A 19,048-nucleotide genomic window follows, 5' to 3' on the forward strand; every position below is an offset into this window, starting at 1 on the left:
TCTGGCAGATGCCAAGCATCATTCTGTTAATTTTAAAAAATGGAAACAATCTAAGCAATTGAGACAAATAACAGATCTCAGATAGATTGTGCTCTTTTCTCCATTACACAAATGTTCTCATTGAATCAATTTTCATATGCCAAAAGATTTGGCAATATAATTTGGGAACAAAATATAAACTTAGATAGGCTAATTTCCAAAAGCCTCTTTCTAGAATAATAAAATTTAAAGTGTAATCCTGGAATATACGTATATACTCAGCATTGACTGAGAATGGTTTATTGATGTTGGATCATCACACACAGACTATCTCAGGTTTACTCCTATAGGTTTAAGAAAATGGTGAGAAAAGAGGTAGAGATGTCTGTGGGTATGTGGTGAATGGTGTTGGTTACAGCATTTGGGTCAGTGAGACAGTGGGACAATGAACAAAATCAGCCAACAGTACTTGCCTTCTTAGCATACAAAGTGTAGTTCACCCTGAGAAAAGCTTAGTTTTACTCTGAAGGGGCTGGTCAGCTCAAGTATGTAGATAGACTTCTAGAAACTTCTACAGAAAGTAGGGAACAGAGGAAGCAAGCAAAGGGGGAGGAATTGAAAAGTGAGTGGTGTGATAAAAGATCAGAAGTACACATTGTAGCATAGGAAACTCAACAACAATTCTTACAAGCTGATAACATGTTCTAGCCTACAGAGCTGAGCTTTGGACCTGTTCACACATGCCCCACCTCCCGCCAGTCACCGGGGCTGTAGGGCACATCCTCAGCAGACTTTGTGCTGCACCAGTCACCTGCCCCTTCAGCCCTGTTGCTACTTAAGACCATTATTAGGTTTGACTGTGAAAGGAAAGTATCAAAAGTGATTACACTGAGACTCCTTAACTTTCTACTGGATGTTCATTAAAACATGCTGGGACAAACTCAGCACCATTTCTTATTTTTGTGCAATTCAAATTGTCTATACTTCAAGCTTCTTTTAGATATCCTCTCCTCTCAGGGACTTGTACTTGAGGTCTTTGCAAAGGACAGAGCTACATCAAGCTTTCTTCCACCAAAGACAAATGATCACCATATCCTAACGCTCCGAGAGAGCTCTGGAGTCTGATTTGTGGGGTGTTTCCATTGCTTTCAGCGTTCTCTGGAAATCCTATCACTTTCATGTATCTCTCAGACTTCTACATTCACCTGTCACCTCAATTTTACTACTCAACACGGCTTCTGAAACGGTGCCATGGAGACTATTCTCATCAGAGGTGAGGGTAGTAACTCTTTTTCTGAGGAAATTATGGCACATGTCACTCTCAGAGTTGTTGGCCCCGCCTCCGGATCAGCATTTCCAAGAATCAGGCTCATTATTGAATTCGCTATTCAACACCATGATTATGCCCCTATTCTTTTCAAATCAATCTCTCTTCAGCTTCTGTTAACTATGGAGGGTTCTTATGTCTCCCTCCTTAGATGACTCCCCTCCTCCTCACGGCCCTCATCTGAAAACATGAATTTTCTATCTTTTCTTTGCCTCTTAATGCCTCTCCCTTCTGTTATTTAACTTTGCAATTGTATTACTTAACTCTGTCAAGTATCTTGACATACAGCTTGCACAAAAGCTGCTATCCTTTTAAAAACTCATCTTATTGTTGGAGACTCCTCCTAGATGAAAGATCTGTGGTTATGTTTTGTGTATCAGCACATTCTTGGTAATTTCCATAGATGAAGGAGACAAGATATTTAACAAAACCCACTGCTAAGTCTTCTGATTATATATGTGTATATTTTTGTGTACATGTATAATATATATGTGTGTGTGTATTTTATATATATATATACACACATATGTATATATAGGTCAACCTAAGTATGTCAACATTATGCTATATAAGTACACATTTAAATGTCTAATGGACACCATTTGGGAATGATCGTCTCTTAAAAAAATGCACATCTCTCCATATACTTAGTACCTTTTGTCCATATAATTATTGCACTGAGCCACTGTGGTATAGAAAACATGATGAGAGCGAGTGAGTGAGAAAAGTCTGAATTCCTGTGGGTTCCATTTTGCCTGCAGCCATATGCGCATCCAGTCAGGACCACCATGCTGTTTTCACATCGGTTCTAGGATTTCAAATCAGTGCAGGTGACGCTGGTTCACTGCACTCCAACCCTGCCTTCATAACTCTTTCTGCCTATGCTTTGAGGCATTCAGACACGGCTCTGAGTCACTGAAGCAAAATCGGAGCATCTGGGTAGAGTGTCAAAACAGCAGAGCAGACATCAATATGACACCCTAGTGGTATTTCTGCAACCCAAACTATAAAGGCTACATCAGTGGTGGCTGAAAGACTGTAGATTGTCTTGTATTGTATCCAGATACAACTCATAAAATGCTTGTGGGCAAACCACAATGTTGTAGTAAATTGTTTTCCCTTTGATCTTCATTGACTTTTTGAATATGTGTTGAAGCTAGTTCAGGATACAGTTACACTCTTTCACTCTCAATTATTGTATTAATCTTCTGTTTGTTTTCCTCGGCATGCATGTAAACAAATTGACAGCTTGAAGTGTTTAATATGTGGAAGAATAGACCATTAAAAAAAGGGTGGGGCCTCCCTGGTGGCGCAAGGGGTTAAGATGCAACCTGTGCAGCTGCCCGCAGCCTCTGCAGCACAAGTCTGATCCCCATCAGGCCAGGGAGCAACCCACATGGCGCAGAAGACCTCTCTTGACTCGCTCGCTGCTCTCTACAGTAGTGTACTTCAGTCAATCTGCCTGTTCTGTTCCCCACTCTGTCTCTGGTGAATCCTCTCACCCCCCACGCCTCTAGCTTATACCCCAGCTCTTGTATGCATAAATAAATCTTTAATAAATAAATAAATAAATGGTAGATATAGGGTATGCCACAGTTTAATCCTCAGAAAGAAGGATTAGCATGTTGGTACTGTTGCTATCATGTCATCAATGCTATACATGTATAGTATTTGATCATAAATCGTATCATCAAATGTTTTCTTTCTTGTTCATTTAAGTGACCTAAGTAAAATAATATCATCTTAGGTTTTGTTGTTGTTATTAATTTGCAGGCTGCTGACGGCATTTCATTCTTTTGGCTTCTAGATTCCTTGTAAGTAAATCTATATCCCTTCCCTAACACTGAGAATTGCTAACATATTCTATGTGTTTATTTTTACATTTTATGTAAAACCTAGAAATAATTCTAAGAGCGATGTTTTTTTCCAAAACAATCCTTGATATTTACTGATACTTTCTTGGTAAATTTACAAATTTGGTATAGAGCTTTATTCTCTGAACATCTATGCCTAGAAAGTAGTCCTTTACAAGATTTATGATACTCACGTGCCAAAAATAATCTTCAATAAGTCATGCAACATGGTATGAATGCTATTATTATAAACATTAAATAAATTCAGTTTAGAAAATTTCAAATAGTAAACCACACAATTTTTTATCTGCATGTCCCTTACGATTAATTCACTTGTATTCACTGAAATGGTACTGATCGTAAGCAATGTCTTTGATATTTATGTGTATAATATATGTCCTTTTTGGAACACTACTGTATAATTTGTTAATAATTAATGTATGTACTAATTCACTATTTAGACCCAATGAGAATGATACTATAATACTGTTCAGATGAGTTACTGAAGTTGTTGTTTATTCAATGCATCCCCCAGTGAATGCTCAATAATTAAAATATGCCACAAACTACCCTAAGATTGCAAATCAGTGGCTAATCATGAATATGACCCAAGCATGGTCAGTCTAAGGCATGTGTTGTACAATTTGGTGTGGCCGCTGTTCAGCTGTCATGAGGAGGCACCAGCAGAAAAGGCTGGACCAGACCAGTCACCCTTCCCAAGGTTTCTGGGGATGTGAAACAAGCAAACCATTACAGCTTCCTTCCCTCCCTTTCCTGTGGCCACGTCCCACCTGCAAGTGTAGATTCTGAAATAAGGTAAAGAGGGCATCTTACATTCTCCAAAAATCAGAAATCTGCTATGAGAGATTTTTTTTTTTTTAAACTTGTTGGGGGTGGCTAAACTGAATATGCTAAATGTACATGTGGTAGGGTACTGCTATTTTCAGCATTCAGGATACTTTTATGTCCTCAAATCTAGATTGTCCTTATTCATTATTTATTTACCAGAATAGACTTGAACTATTGACTGTCTTTGCTTCTTCAAATTCTACTGAAGGAGTGCTGTGAGGTCAAGTCCTTCTGTCAGGGCTGGGTATGGAGGAAGATCAGGAAGCTTTAGTAGTGGGGATCCTGTGTAGTAACAATTATTTCACTATTCTTGGGCTTGTTAGTTTTCTAAAATAAATATCCATGGGAATAATTTTATTCAATTTAGTACATTAGTAAAGTGTGAATTTTTCTGGTAAAACAGCCCATAATGAAGTCTGAATATGTAGATTTTATACACTTTTTTGAAAGCGTTGAGCTTGGATAATGCTAACACATCGCGACTGGACTAGATTCTGTTTTGGATTCCTAAAGCACATTAGGGCTTCCTTGGAGTGTGATAATCCACAATAACACCTATAATGTTTTTTGTTTGGTTGATTGTTTAGCAATAAAGGAAAGGACAAAGCGGGTTCGAAATAAATCAGGAGGCTCTCAAAGTGATTTAACTATTGGTCAAGAGTATGAGTGGAAATTCAACCCTCTTTAAACCAATTAGTTTCTTTTTAGAAGGAAAGCAACATTACAAAACATGTGATTTGACATGTTATTATCGTGAATTAATTTTCTAGTCATTATAGGTGTACTGTTCTGATTGTGATAAATTTGTTTGGAACCCATGTTGTTCAAACATTTATTTTTAGAAGAGTTTGTCACTTTAAACTAATTAAGCAATTTCCTGGTTTTAATGAATTTACTGGAAGCACGGACTGTAAATTTGCGAGAACAACTGAATGAAGCTTCCCCCATGGAGGCTAGTGCTAACTATCCCTGCGAGCATTTCATGTTATGAGTTTGTGTTTTTACTGCCTGCCTGTCTTCCATCAATGGAGGGTGGGGGTGATGTTGAATAGTTTCCTGTTCTATCTTAAGTGAAATTGTCTCTTGCTGATTTTTGCAATTGTTAAAGGCACAGCCCCAAACTATCTCAACTGTTTTTCTCTTACCCAAGTTACCCTTTGCCTCCAAATTTAAGAAGTGTCCTTGTGGATTATGTTCAGTGCATTTTCTTTCAATCACCAATTATAATAGTTCCAAAGCCAATCAAATGCAAAGATGTTCCAGGTGTGATAATTCATAATCGCTCTCACCTGGCCCTGGACAGCGGTCCCTTCTGTGACCGTATGCCCATTATTTCCCCTGCTATGTTGGTATCTTTTCCCAAGAAGGTTGCTCGCCTGGCTCCTTGGATTGAATATGATAAACAGTGTTACACTAAGATACCTTAATATGTTATGTCCTCCATGTGGAACATCATTCCCCTATTTTCTGCATCTGCTCAAATCATAGTCAACCTAATTTAACAATTTAGAACGAAATATCAGTCTCTCATGAAGTATACTTGATTCCTCTCCTCAGTACTTTTAATAAATCCTTCCCATCAGTCTCCAAGTCTGGGAACATTGACAGGGCATTTATTGTATCACTTAGAGTTTGCCTTTTATTAGAATTTATTTGTACCTCATTTTTCATCCAATTATATCTTGAGGACTGACTGTCAGGGAAATTGTGCTCAATATGAGTTGACTTACATTAATATTTCAGTTGTTGTTCTAACAGTAGTTTGGGAACCTTCCTTAGCCTAAATTCCAAAAGGTTGAGAGAAGGTCTATTTTGTTCAGCCTAAATGCTCATAGGTTATTTCTACATTCTGATTTCATGTTTGTTCAATCTGACATTGCCCTTTGATGATTTTATCTATCCCAAATGCTTCCAAAAATTGTAAAACTTCATTTGGACCATGATAAAGTGAACTGCATCAAAGGTTCTGCAGTTATCTGTTCATTCTGGGGATACTGATGTAAATCTGACCTAAAGCTTATGTTCTCCTGCAGATGACCTATGATTTGGTATGTTCTGTAACAATGTAAAATCATGTTTTGAAGATCCCAGTTAAGGAAGCATTCAATCTTTTAGGGGGTTGTAGTAAGCTTCACTTAATTGTTACATGTTTATTTGGTATCAAAAGAAATGGTTTTCAGGTAAGGAAATGTCACATAAGGTGACTTCACAATAGGTCACATTGTGACCTATATATAATTGTATTGATCATATGTTATATGCCAGACTTATTTTAAGTATTTTTATATATATATATGTATGTATATATTTATTAAGCATTATATATATATCACTACTCTCCATCACTATTATTAATATTCTATTCCATCAATGAAAAGAAGCACAGAGCAGGTGCATTATTTGTCCAAAACTACATAGTAAGACAGTAGCAGTGTCAGGATGCAAACCTAGAAAGTCTGGTTCAAAAACCTAAGCTCAAGATTATTTTTTAGGATAACCCTGATGACTTTGTGGAGGGTGGTTTGTAGTGGGAGTGGCAAAGAAAGCAGGCAATAAAGCTCTTCCAATTTGCTGGGAGAATGACTGCATATGTTAATGCAGTGGTGGTGATAGAGCACAGTAGCAAGTTTGAGAGAACTCTCTGGGATTGAAGCAGGGATTATCATAGGATCTGGTGATTAATTGGCTAAGTATGGGGAAAAGAAAGAGGTTGAGAATATATACTCTAGTCTTTTGGCTAAGAAGAATGTCCATGTTACATCATTAATCAGATCAAAAGTAGAGGAATAGAACTTATCTTAGGAGAAAGTGCTGAATCTAATGGTAGCAGTGTTACCTGGAAGTTTTGTCTTAGTGTTATCTGCAGGGAATAGTTGGGAGGATGGGTCCAGAGCATGGGAGGGAGATTGAACTGGAAATGTATGGGTTTGGAAGTCAGCAGAGATGGTTGATAAAGGAACTCTGGGAAGAAATGTAAAGCTCAGAGGAAGAGGGCTCATGTAAGCAGAGAGGAGAGCCAAGAGGGACCTCATCCTCAAGGAAGCTGGGGGGAAGTCAGAGGAAGTTGCTAAGGACATGAGAGAAGGGAAAGGAAACGCAGGAGATAATGGGGTTTGGGAATGGGTGAGAGAAGAACTTAAATAGTCATTGGGTTCATTGTAGGCATGACTAGGACTGAATAAAACCATTGAATTTTGCAGTTGATGGGTTTTTGAATGAAATTGTAGTTTTATTCAAGAAGTCAAGAAAGAAGTAAAGACTGTGGACTAACCAAAATTTTTGCAGTGATACCTTGTGTTAAATGAATAGTTTTCTTTTTGTTTGTGTTATTTTATTATCTTAGGTGAAAATCTTCTTTTTTGTGTGTTTGTTTTATTTTGAGTACTTACAAGAAAAAATACTATAGAGAAGGGAGAGGAGAGATGTCGGGTAAACAGGGATAATAGGGGAAGTTGGAACTTGGACAAGAGAAAAGGATAAGAGAACAATGTAGAATTTACGTCCTTGATTTCATTTAGAGAGGAAGAGATATAATTTACCTCTGGAATTGGAAGTGAGACAGTTAGAATAGGGTCCCCGCAGGCAGATTTGAAGGTGGAAGACATTCTTGTAATGGATTTCATTGTCTTAAAGAGATCAAGGTCCTCTGCAAAGAAGCATAAGGATAGGGTTAAAGCTTGAAGTTAGAAAACACACCTGGATAAAGAGAAAGGTTGCTGAATAAGGGCAGAAAAAAAATGCCAGTCAGCACCGAAGACTCTAATATTGTTGGAAACACTCTATTGTCAGTGTGATCACTTTACCTTCGCTTTGACAATCATTCCTTATGCTCTTTTAGGAAAGGATTAGATCCATGCTTAGCCTCAACTTAAGGAACAGGGGTTTATTGTTAATCTGGGAATGTGGGGCTTCAGTTCCTAGAGAGTGAGTCTTCATGAATCCAGAATAAAACTGAAAGTCATTCAGAATTTTGAAGGAAGACACAAAATATTAACACCAAGCACCATTTCTTGGCATCCAAATCAGCTCGTATTATGTTTTCACCCTCAGCTGCAGACATATCCAAGTTAATAGACTTTGCTAACAATTTCTAACTTCTGGTAACCAACCATTAATTGGTCTTATACTCCAAAAGTTAATTTTCATTTTATTTAGTTCATCTGTTTGTTTTCTCTGAGTGAAATCATACCACAGATGAGTGAAACCACAGTGTTTGTCTTTTTTTCTGTCTGATTTATTTCACTAATCATAATGCATCTAGGTCCATCCATGCTATTGGAAAATGACTGGATTTAATCTTCTTTATAGCTGAGTAGTATTCCATTATATATTACATTATATATTAACCCTATCTTTATCCCTTTGTCTCTGAATGGTCACTTAGATAGTTTCTAGTCCTTAGCTTTTATAAATGGAGCTACATTAAACACCAGGATGCATAAACCTCTTTAAGTTAGTGGTGTCACATTTTTCAGGTAAATACCCAGAAGTGAGACAACTGGTTGATAAGAAATTTTATTTTTAATCTTTTGAGCAATCTCTTGTATGCTTTCCATAATGGCTGCACCAATTACAGTCCCACCAACAGTATGTACGGGTTCCCTTCTCTCCACATTCTTGTCAACACTTCTTACTTCTTATGTATTATTTACACAGTTTAGGACATTGAGCCACTCTCAAGAATGTAATGGGGGGTTTCTCTTGAACCCCAAATTCCCAGATGCCAGTCAAGGACTAAACTTGCAAGCAGACCTCTGTACCAGGTGAATGCTACTGCATGCTTGCCTTTGTCACTTCTCTTTTCTCTTTCTCTATGCTCACAATTTCTGCTTATTTTCATAGTCTGCCTTGCCTCACCTTTGGCTTCTCTGCTCTCTGCTGGCCGTTGTCTGTAGGTCTTCTAATGAAACCACTTGCAGATAGAACCTGATTGGCCCAACTTGTCCCTCCGGACCCTGTGAGGCAGAACTCTAACTCTGGCCACTGAGAAGCTTCTGGCAAGTCTGTGACTTGGCTGTGCCTGACCCAGTGCACTGCCAGTAGAAAGGTCGAATCAGGTGTTCAATTTCCTCTAAATGTTCATTGATCATGTCAAGATATCAGGTAATAATAGACTCCTTTCTAAAGTAACTTTTTTTTTAATATATACAGGGACTAGAGACAGAGGGAGCTCATAGTTGGGGAGTGACCGAGAAGTGAGAAAATTACAGAGAATTATTAAAAGTTATCAGCCCCACAGCACAGACTTGAGAACAGAAATGTCATATCCACCAGGCTAATTGGTCTTCTAAAAATCTTCTTTGAGTACCTTCCTTATTGGTTATTACTGACCCACTAGATGTGACCCAAATTTATCATCCTTCTTTATCCCACTCTACATTATCATCAGTCTTACTTCTTTCCAAATACAACACAACCAAAAGTCAGAGTCATTTCTTATTCCCCAGAGAAGATTTTGCATTTCTTGATTTTGTGCAATTTGCAAGTTCATCTGAATGGAATGCCATTTGCTGGATCATTACTCGTCTCTCATGGTCTAGCTCAATTGGCACCTCTTCCAAGAAGCCTTCGACAGTCATTCCAAACACTGAACAGTCATTCTAAACACTGAAGTCATCGTTCTGGTTTCAGTGGACAGATGTGTGTTATGAAACAGGACATTAAGCATGTGCAAATATTTCTAGCTCCTTAGAGTCAATCAGAAGCTCTTTTTGAGTGTGAGTAAGCTTTATACCCTGTTTTATCTTCCCTGGAAACTAACATATTATTTTGCACAAAGTAGATATCCAATAACTTTGAATGCATGCATAAATAAATCTGTCAGTGTGCCGTGAGGCAGCATTATTAGGCTGCTACACCTTTCTCTCTATTGTAGTGGCGCCATTGGACCAATTACACAATTTTTTTTTTTTATCACTTGAAACTGGATGTCAAGTAATTTTTGCAAGTTAAACACTAATAAGAGGGAAACATTTACAGTGAAAACATTAGCTCCTACTCTTGTCCCCACAGCACCTACTGTGTATTCAAGTTCCATTGTCATCCAAGGTATTTTTTGACAGCAACTCCATTGCTTTTACATGTACCATCAGAATGTGTTATTCTTGATCCAATTCTGTCACTTGAAGGTCACATGAACAGAGGGATGAGAAATGTCTAGCACAGAGCTGCCAGAGATCCTAGCAAACATCCATGCTTTTGCTTGATTTGCAAAATGGGAAAATGCCTTTCTGCCCCCATAGGTTTTGTTGTAGTAGATGATCATATTTCAGAGGTGAAAAATGAAACAAAAATCAAGGCATTTGACTGTAAAGGCCCAATTTTTTTGTGCTTTGCTCTGTAGGAGTGACATGTGCAAATTAAAAAGCCCTATAGAATGGAACTTATTGATTATACTACTAAAATATTTGTATGTCATTATATTTAGAAAACCTTTCAACATTATCCCCATAGAGGTGGCATGGTCTTGCCTAACTTAATTACTCTAATGAAGTGTGTGTGTGTGTGTGTGTGTGTGTGTGTGTGTGTGTACGCAGGAGGCAAAGGAGAAAGGAATTATCCTTGATGTCAAAAGAGTAAAATAATGAAATATGAAATGTGTTTTAAAAGATCAGTATGTTTCAGTTTCCTATTTCCTTTTCTAACATTGAAGATCATTTTAGTGAAAGTTTAGTAGGAAAACTTTTGCATTTTTAACAAAAAAGTAGTTCTTCCGTCTTTAAAGAAAATGAAATCTATTTTCTGTGAATTGAATCTTTGTCTAAAAGATATCTGTAGGGCAACAAATACATTCTCCTTTCTTTAGAGTTCTTATTAGTAGCTATATCAGTAGATATTCAACTAGTGTTGAAAACTCAACTAGTTTTGATCTCTGTTTATACCTTGATGTCTCATCTCAGCTGAACGACTTGGAAAGATGGGCAAATAAATATATTGTCTACTTTATTCTTCTCTAAAATTTGGGCATTCAATTGAATATCACTAGTGAAAATCATTTAAGATTTTCTCCTTCCCTGCAGTTCGAAGTAAAAACTTATAAATCCATAGATTTAAGAGCTTAAATTTAAGATAATATAATCCATTTGTTTTCAACCCCTTTGGACTCAAGACTCCCTTTTATATCAAATAGTTTATTGTAAAAACTCTTGTGAAATGAAATTTTTAGAAAATGTAACCTGCATGTAATTATTTCTAAAAACTAATATAATGCAATAATACAAAAGAGAAATGAGAATAATTTATGATCGAAAAATATGTCTGCCAATAAATAAATATGGGGGGCCTCCCTGGTGGCCTAGGAGTTAAGACTGAGAACTCATGCTGCAGCATGAGTTTGATCCCCAGCCAGGGAGCTGACCAACATGGTACAGCAGACCTGACTCGCCCGCTGCTCCCCTCAGCAGTGTATTTCATTAGATCCGCCTATTCTGCTCCCTACTTGTCTCTGGTGAATCCTCTCACCCCTGCACCTCTGGCCTACACCCCAGTTCTATGCATAAATAAACAAACAAACAAACAAACAAATAAATCTTTAAAAATAAAATAAATACTCAAGTGCAAATGAAATAGAACATATTGTAAACTCATTTCCCCTTGCACCTGTGCATAGGGGCACAGGGACTGCACAGGTTTCAATGCATTCTGATAAATCTATTGCAACTCAAATATTATCTGCCACTTTTCTGAAATGGTGAACAAGTTTTAATTACATTCTAAACTAAACAGAATTTAATCTTCCATTATACGATTGTTGGAATCCTGGAAGTCTTTGTGCATATTAAAGTTTGCCAAAAATATTTTGTGCTCATAATTAAAAGGAGTTAGGTTACAGGCTTGAGGATTTACCAAGGTTTAACTTTGAAAATTTACACTGGAAAGTCCCACATAATCTGAACTCTTCCCCTTGTCCCCAGAGCTCTGTGTGTTTCCAGGTGCTTAGCATACCTGGCTTTCTATCCATTAGGGGATGACTCTGTACCCAAACATTGTTACAGCTGAAGATGTATATCTACACTTTTCTAAAAACCCTTATGGACATTACTTGGTTCTCATCAGAGACTTCTATCTTAGTTAACACCTTCATTTAATGGATGAGGAGACTAAATTCTGGAGAATTTTAGCAACATACCTGAAGTTGCACAGTTAGTACAGAATATGCTGGACTAAGTTCTAAACTCAGGTGTGGCACTACACTAATCTGATCTCATGCCAACCCAGAAGCTCTGATACAGGCAGGGTGGGGTGGAGCAGTGCTGCTGAGAACAACTGTCCCCGGCCAAGGACAATGCATCTGTATGTTAAAGTGGCCCAGACAGACAGCACGAAGGAAGATCAATTTGTTTTTTCCCTGGACTCATATAAACCCTACCTGCACCCTGTGTTCCCACTAATTCCATCCATCTTCTCATTGTCTGCTTGTACAATCTTCCCTCATATGGAAATAAATGTCTTCCAAGGTTTTCCAAGTGCTTCAAATATTGTTTCCCCATACCTGACAACATTGCTGCCTCTGCATGGGATTTGAGACTCTTATTTTTTAACATGAATATCACCTATTGGCCATTGGTGTTTTCAGAAATGTATGTTCATCGTTCCTAAAATTGCACTTCTCTGTGTGTACTACTTTTGCCTGTCTGTAAAGATTTTATTTTTACTGGTGTTATCTATCTTATTAACTGATAAAGCCTGAAGGAACAACTACTAGTACCAAGCACCCAGTTCCATGATAAACACCCTGTGGCCACTCCATAAATAGTTGCCGGATTTATATCAAACTAAGGACTGAGAGAGCCATCATTTTAATGATAACTTACTATATGCCGCAAAGGGTAATTAGATGATATACATTGTAAACATTTCCAGATTCTTCAAATATTCATAACAAACAGCAAGTTCTCCTTTGGAATGATTTTATGACACCGATTATTGAAGTTCCTGAACAAGTGACTATTTTCTTCTAGTTGCTATGGGCCATCTCCAGGGAGAATTCCTGTAGTACTCTTCACAGTGGAAAATGATAAGTAGAAGGGTCATCCAATTAGTTCCCATGGCTCCAGGCAGAACGATACTTCAGCTGTCATCAATTCTTAACAATCTTCAGAGAGTGAGGTCCTACAACACCCAACAGTAACCAGACCCTTATGTCAAAAATCCATCTCCCAACTATCTTCTCAAAAACACACTTTCATTTGCAATGATTTATATATTTCTTTTAATATTACTGGAGAATAGACACCTTGAGGCAAGATTATAAGTAGATACAACTAATAAACTTGAATATTTTAAGCTGTGTTTTAACTTGTATTGCATTAAACAACAGTGCCTTCCTCTTTCTAATTTTACTCTCACCTCTAAAAATTAAATCAACTATGCATTGACTTATTGTGGATTTTTATCTGTGCAGTAATTTCCTCTTCTGCCCATTGCCATTTATTCAGCAAACATTTAGGGAGCACCCCCAGTAAAATAAATTCAGTGTTCATCTCTAGGAAGAAAGAGATGCTAAAAATTCACTTATACCCTAAGTTCAAGTCTAAGAGGTAAATAACAGATGTCTAAGAAATTATTATCAAATTCAATCACAAGTACTCAATAACAGTTATCAGAATCTCAATAATATTTAATATACACAGTAAATACCATGGAATTCAGTCCACATCTAGCAATCAACATCAGTCAACCTTTGTCACTCAGCTATTTATTCATTTTTTAACAAAAAATATATTTATTTCTGTATTTAGCACCATATCTAGATACCAAAGTCAACATAGTAAACAAAATATTTATAGCCACTCTTCTCAAAGTGGTTGCATTTTAATGAATTAGAAAGATGTTGATCAAAAATAGCTCATGCATTCTTAACTGCATACTGATCAGTGTCATGAGATAACCCAGGGGTACCTGACCCAGTTTGGAGGGCAGAGTAGGAAGGAATTGAAAGATGATTTTCAAATGACAATATTAACTCTGAACTTCATAGGGGAAGGAGGGCAAAGGGAAATAATCCAGATGAGGTAACAATCTGTTTAAAGAAAGGGAAATACATAAAAAAGAATGAATGGCTGGAGGACCCAAAGGTCAACTTTTTGGCAAGTGGAAAGCCAGAGTGAAGGGATTGTATCTGAGGTTGAAAAAGGAGTCAGGAGCCAGATCATTTACTATCTCAGAGAGACCATACTAAAAATATGGTGTTCTGTACAACGAAAAATGGGGAGCCAATGAAGACTGCTTTTGTGTTTTGAAAACATAGCTTTTTATACATTGTGGAGAATGAATTTATAAAAAGAAAAAAAATGAATGCATGCAGAGCTCATAAAAGAACCATAGTATGCAAAGTATATTATGAGCCTAATTAGGGTTAGGGGTACTGGTGACAGAGGAAAAAGGAGAGTTGGATTTGAATGCCATTTAGAAGAGAAAAATAATGATTTCTTTTTGATGGATTAGATTTGGGCGTTATGTCAACTCCTATTTTCCCAACACTTGAGCAAAATGAGTAGATTCACTGACATTAAAGGATGCAGTAAAGGATCAGTGCATGTAACAAAATTTATCAAGCTCACGTTGGATATGGAGGGTTTGAGGTTTGTGTTTAATACAAAAGTGAAGATGTCAAATAAAGGTCTAGGCATTGATTTGGAACTCAGGAAAATCTATACATGATATTTAAGCTTGAAGTCATTTGGGTGCAGATGGCAATTTAAACCATGAACAGGCATGTGCCTGCCAAAGAGAATACATTTTAAAGAAAATAAGCCAATATCCATTCGGAGACATAACGTTGATGATCATAATCCATTTACAGAAAATAAACCAACAAGTTAATCAAATGATTTGGAAACACAGACCAGCAAAGGAACCAAAATTCCAGATAAGAAAGGAATCTGAGAGTGTAGACAATAGTATCAAAGTTCTGAAAGTCTCAATATGATGAAGACTGAGAAATGATCACTGTTTTAGTAATAAGACATTTTTGGCATCGTATTGTAACAGCCAGCATAATATAACAATGAAGGCAGAAGGCAATTGGAGTAGATGGAACAGTAAGTAAAAGCTGAGAAAATTGAACTGATGAGTATAAATGAAGCAGTATAAACAATTTTCTAGAAAAGTGTTGTCATCAATAAGGAGAGGAAAGATAGGATAGTAGCTGCCTGAAGTTTTGGGAGAGATCTGGAACTTTATGCCTTGATGGAAAGATCCCTGTAAAAAAGAGGTGAAGATACAGGGGTCAGAATAAATAATGAAAAGTAAAAATTTCCTGAGAAGGTGGGCTAGCATTAATCAGAATATAATTGACTTTACCCTGAAGGAACTCTATTTTCTCTGTTGCTGTGGGAGAGTGAATATAGTTATACATGCAATGCAAGTATTTTTGATGTTTGGTTATCCTGATTTCATTTTAATAAGCAATCCTGGTGAGTTTGGGTTCTCTTGAAGTAGTCATGAATTATAATTCAATGTTAGTGATTTTCTCCAGTTGAACTTAGCTGCCTGGAGGCAGTCATGGAGAAAAAGGATTGGATTCATCCTGGTTTGAGGAATGGCCAGACAGAGGTAAGAGGACCAAGAATGCCTAGGTCATTAACAAAGGATGTATTAGCTGGGCCATGGATGTAACCTGGGTAGAGAGCAGTGATGTCAGGAAGGTAATCACAATGTAGGGTGAAGGCAGAGCTGTGTACTGGAGTTCTGCAAAAAGTTGAAGAATGCTCATGGTGGGTATAGTGAATAATTAAAGTAGAAATTGTGATCAGAAAATGGGATGCTTGATTTAGTGATTTTTGATAGAGCAAAATCAATAAAGGCAAGATTCTGACTATTCCTTGTGAGAGCACAAGAGACTAGAGATTAAAAATTCATTGAAAGCACATACCTACCTTAATTCACTCCAGTAATATAATATGATTGAAGAAAAGAGTGAAATTCCACGCTCCCTGTTTGGCACATGGAATAGATAAATGATATATATACATGTTGACTCAATTTAACTCTTTTTTTAATCTTATAAACATCATCAAGTTGCATGGCTTTAGCATTAGTGTATATGTTCTTTCTTGTTATTGTAAAACTCTAATACCATTCTGAATGTAGACATTTGCTCTTTTCTACATTCTATCCTGGGGAAATAATTTTATTAGTTTGGCACTGTATTCAGAATAACAATAGCAATAAAAACAATAGCAACAACAATGAAGAACTTCCTTCCCCAATTGTACATTTACAATAGATAGAAATAAAAAGCTTTTCATGGAAGGAATGTGGTCTTTTTATATAAATGACAGTAATTGTAATTAGGCAGAAGTAGCATTACTGAGAAACTATCATTCCCATTTCAATAATATATTGAACAGGATACTTTTATTTTGAAATGTCTACTAGAATCACTACTATTATCCTATTATTGGAAGAGATAAAATTCCTAGCAATGTTCCAGCAAAAAGTCCTTGTGTTCTATTCTAAAACTTCCAATTTCACAAAATAATAGTATATGAAGCAAACAATATATAGCACAGATCTATTTTGATTTTGAGTAGTCAGTACTCACTAATATAGCTAGAGAAATGCATTTTTCCTTGGCTTTACACTCAGAAATTTTATTATACAAAAATGTATTTAATAATGAAAATTATAAACATAGATTTAATTTTCATAATCCTTGTCACATGGAGTGGCCAACTTTCTAAGGTATCCATATTTGATCAGGATTTTTAAAAAACAATTTGAATTGTGGATTTTATTGAGATAAGGAACGTCTGAAAAAACTCAGTGGGTATATATTGAGGCAGTCAAAATAAAGAAATTTGATGTTTCTACTTCATGATTTTTTTTTAAAGATTTATTTATTTATTTGTTTATTTATACAAGCACTGGGTACAGTCAGAAGCGCGGGAGGGTGAGAGAATTCACCAGAGCCAGAGCGGGGAGCAGAGCAGGCAGAAGGACCGAAGGACACTGCTGAGGGGAGCAGCAGGCGGCAGGAGAGGTCTGCGCGCCATGTGGGACCCTCCTCCGGTGGCTGGGGAGCAGCCGGGGAGCAGCCGGGGATCGAACTGGCGCTGCAGAGGCTGCGGGCAACTTCGCAACCCAGCACTCAACCGCTGCGCCACCCGGGAGGCCCTCTGCTTCATGATTTTATACACAGTTGACTTGTAAACAGTGAAGGGATCGGGGGCACAGACCCCTGAGCCATTGAAAATCAGATTATAGGGTCTCTCTGGCAGTGTAAGGGGCTAAGTACAGCACTATGAAGCTATCCACAGCCACTGCAGCATGAGTTCAATACCCAGCCAGGGAGCTACCAACATGGTGCAGCAGACCTCTCCTGTCTTGCCCGCTGCTCCCCTCAGCAGTGTATTTCAGTCATTCTGCCTGTTCTGCTCCCCACTCTGTCTCTGGTGAATCCTCTCACTTCCCCGCACCCCTGGCCTGTACCCAGTTCTTGTATGTATAAATAAATAAATATTTAAAAAAGAAAAGGAAAGAAAATCACAGTGTAGCTTTTGACAGTCCAAAAACTTAACTATAGTCATCTCTTGACATCCTCAGGGAATTGGTTTCAGGATCCCCAAAGATAGCACCCCCTCAGATGCTCAAGCCCCTTACAGGGGGATCTTCATAGCTTGGGTTCTGCTGCTGTGGATCCAACCAGCCATTATGGGTAATTGGTTGCTAGTGAGTGTGGATCCCATGGCTGTGAAGGGAAAAAAATGTATGGAAATAATGCACATCTAAGTGAGCCACGTAAATCTCAGCCAAGGGCCAGCCAAGAGGACACTGGTCTTTGATGCCCATAAATCCAATTCCAGATGAATAAGGGACCCTAAACATTGTTGTGGATGGTTGAAATTAGGTTAATTGTTTGGTTTGAGCTGTGATTGTCAACACGGATTTCCCCAATTATATGCATCAAGTAGTATAAATCACATTTATCTATACACTTTCGGTGCTAATCATATGCCTAACACAAAGTCAAGACTCAGAAAAGATTTGCTGAAGACAGGAATGAATGACTATATGCTATATGTTAATGTTTACATCAACTCTCCAACTCAGAATTAGATGGTTATTTAAAGAGCTATTTGTCTTTGACGGGGCTGGAGATTTGGGAGATAGTTTTAAAAATCAGCTTTAATGAACTGCCATTGCCTTGCACAAGTGTGCGACTAGTATTCTGTGATAGTAAGCTGAAAAGTTTTTCTTTCCAGTACCAACTAACATAAAATTTAATCATGAAACAATGAACCTTGAATAGACCTGTTTAAGGTATATAAAACTAATCTGTTCTCATAGTTTTTCTCATTATGCCTTCCAGAGTTTATGAGGAAAATTTAATAGGCCTCTTTCTCTGTTACAAATATAAAGCAAAAAGCACAGAATAAATATTCCATGCAACAGTTTATAGCTTTGGTGACAATTATAGTTATGAGTCATACGCATATACATATGATTACCTCCCCTCTCCCCTTCAGTTCTTTAGCTCATATTTTTAATTCTATTCCTCATATTATGCAACACAGTAATAGAAGATTGTCAACAACATAGGGAGAAATACTAAGAAAACATTTTCCTGGGCATGTAGAAGAACTGTTCAGCGAATGGTGCTTATCTGTAAACAGGCTGTGGGGCCCTAAGGGTCTATTTTGAAGTCAGCCAGACATGCAGGACCAGTCAGAGCCCATCCAGAAATCAGAACGTGGATGGATGCATCTCACCAGCCACTGCAGGTGACTCCACATTAGCACACAAGCTGCAGGATGTCTGCTGCTGCCATTGCTGTTTTAAAGCAAAACGAAACTGGTGATTAGATATACAAAAACTCTCCTTCCTAAAGAACTTTCTTCCAAAGACATACTGAGGAGAGGATGCTCCAGCCATAAGCCAGTGTTTAAAACCTCCTGGCTGTGGTATTCGCGGCAAGATTAAAAAATCAGCCTCCCCAACCTTACCCCACCCCCCATGATCCTAGCAAGGACAGTGCTAAGAGCCATATCATCAATATGGGTTTAAGTGAAGACATTTAAATTGAGGTGGTATGAAG

General features: G+C 37.5%; 1 protein-coding gene across 3 annotated transcripts in view; it reads left to right on the forward strand.

The window, feature by feature from the left end:
- TENM3 (teneurin transmembrane protein 3) overlaps positions 1–19,048 on the forward strand; it is a 2,290,771-nt gene that overhangs the window by 876,965 nt on the left and 1,394,758 nt on the right. For all 3 annotated transcript variants that reach the window (XM_054701057.1, XM_054701061.1, XM_054701058.1), the window contains one exon: positions 3,080–3,120. The gene's annotated coding sequence lies outside the window, so the exon portion shown is untranslated. The remainder of the gene's footprint in view (positions 1–3,079; positions 3,121–19,048) is intronic.

Source organism: Talpa occidentalis, unplaced genomic scaffold, assembly GCF_014898055.3.
Source record: "Talpa occidentalis isolate TD23 unplaced genomic scaffold, MPIMG_talOcc4v2.1 talOcc4.4, whole genome shotgun sequence".
Taxonomy (NCBI): Eukaryota; Metazoa; Chordata; class Mammalia; order Eulipotyphla; family Talpidae; genus Talpa; species Talpa occidentalis.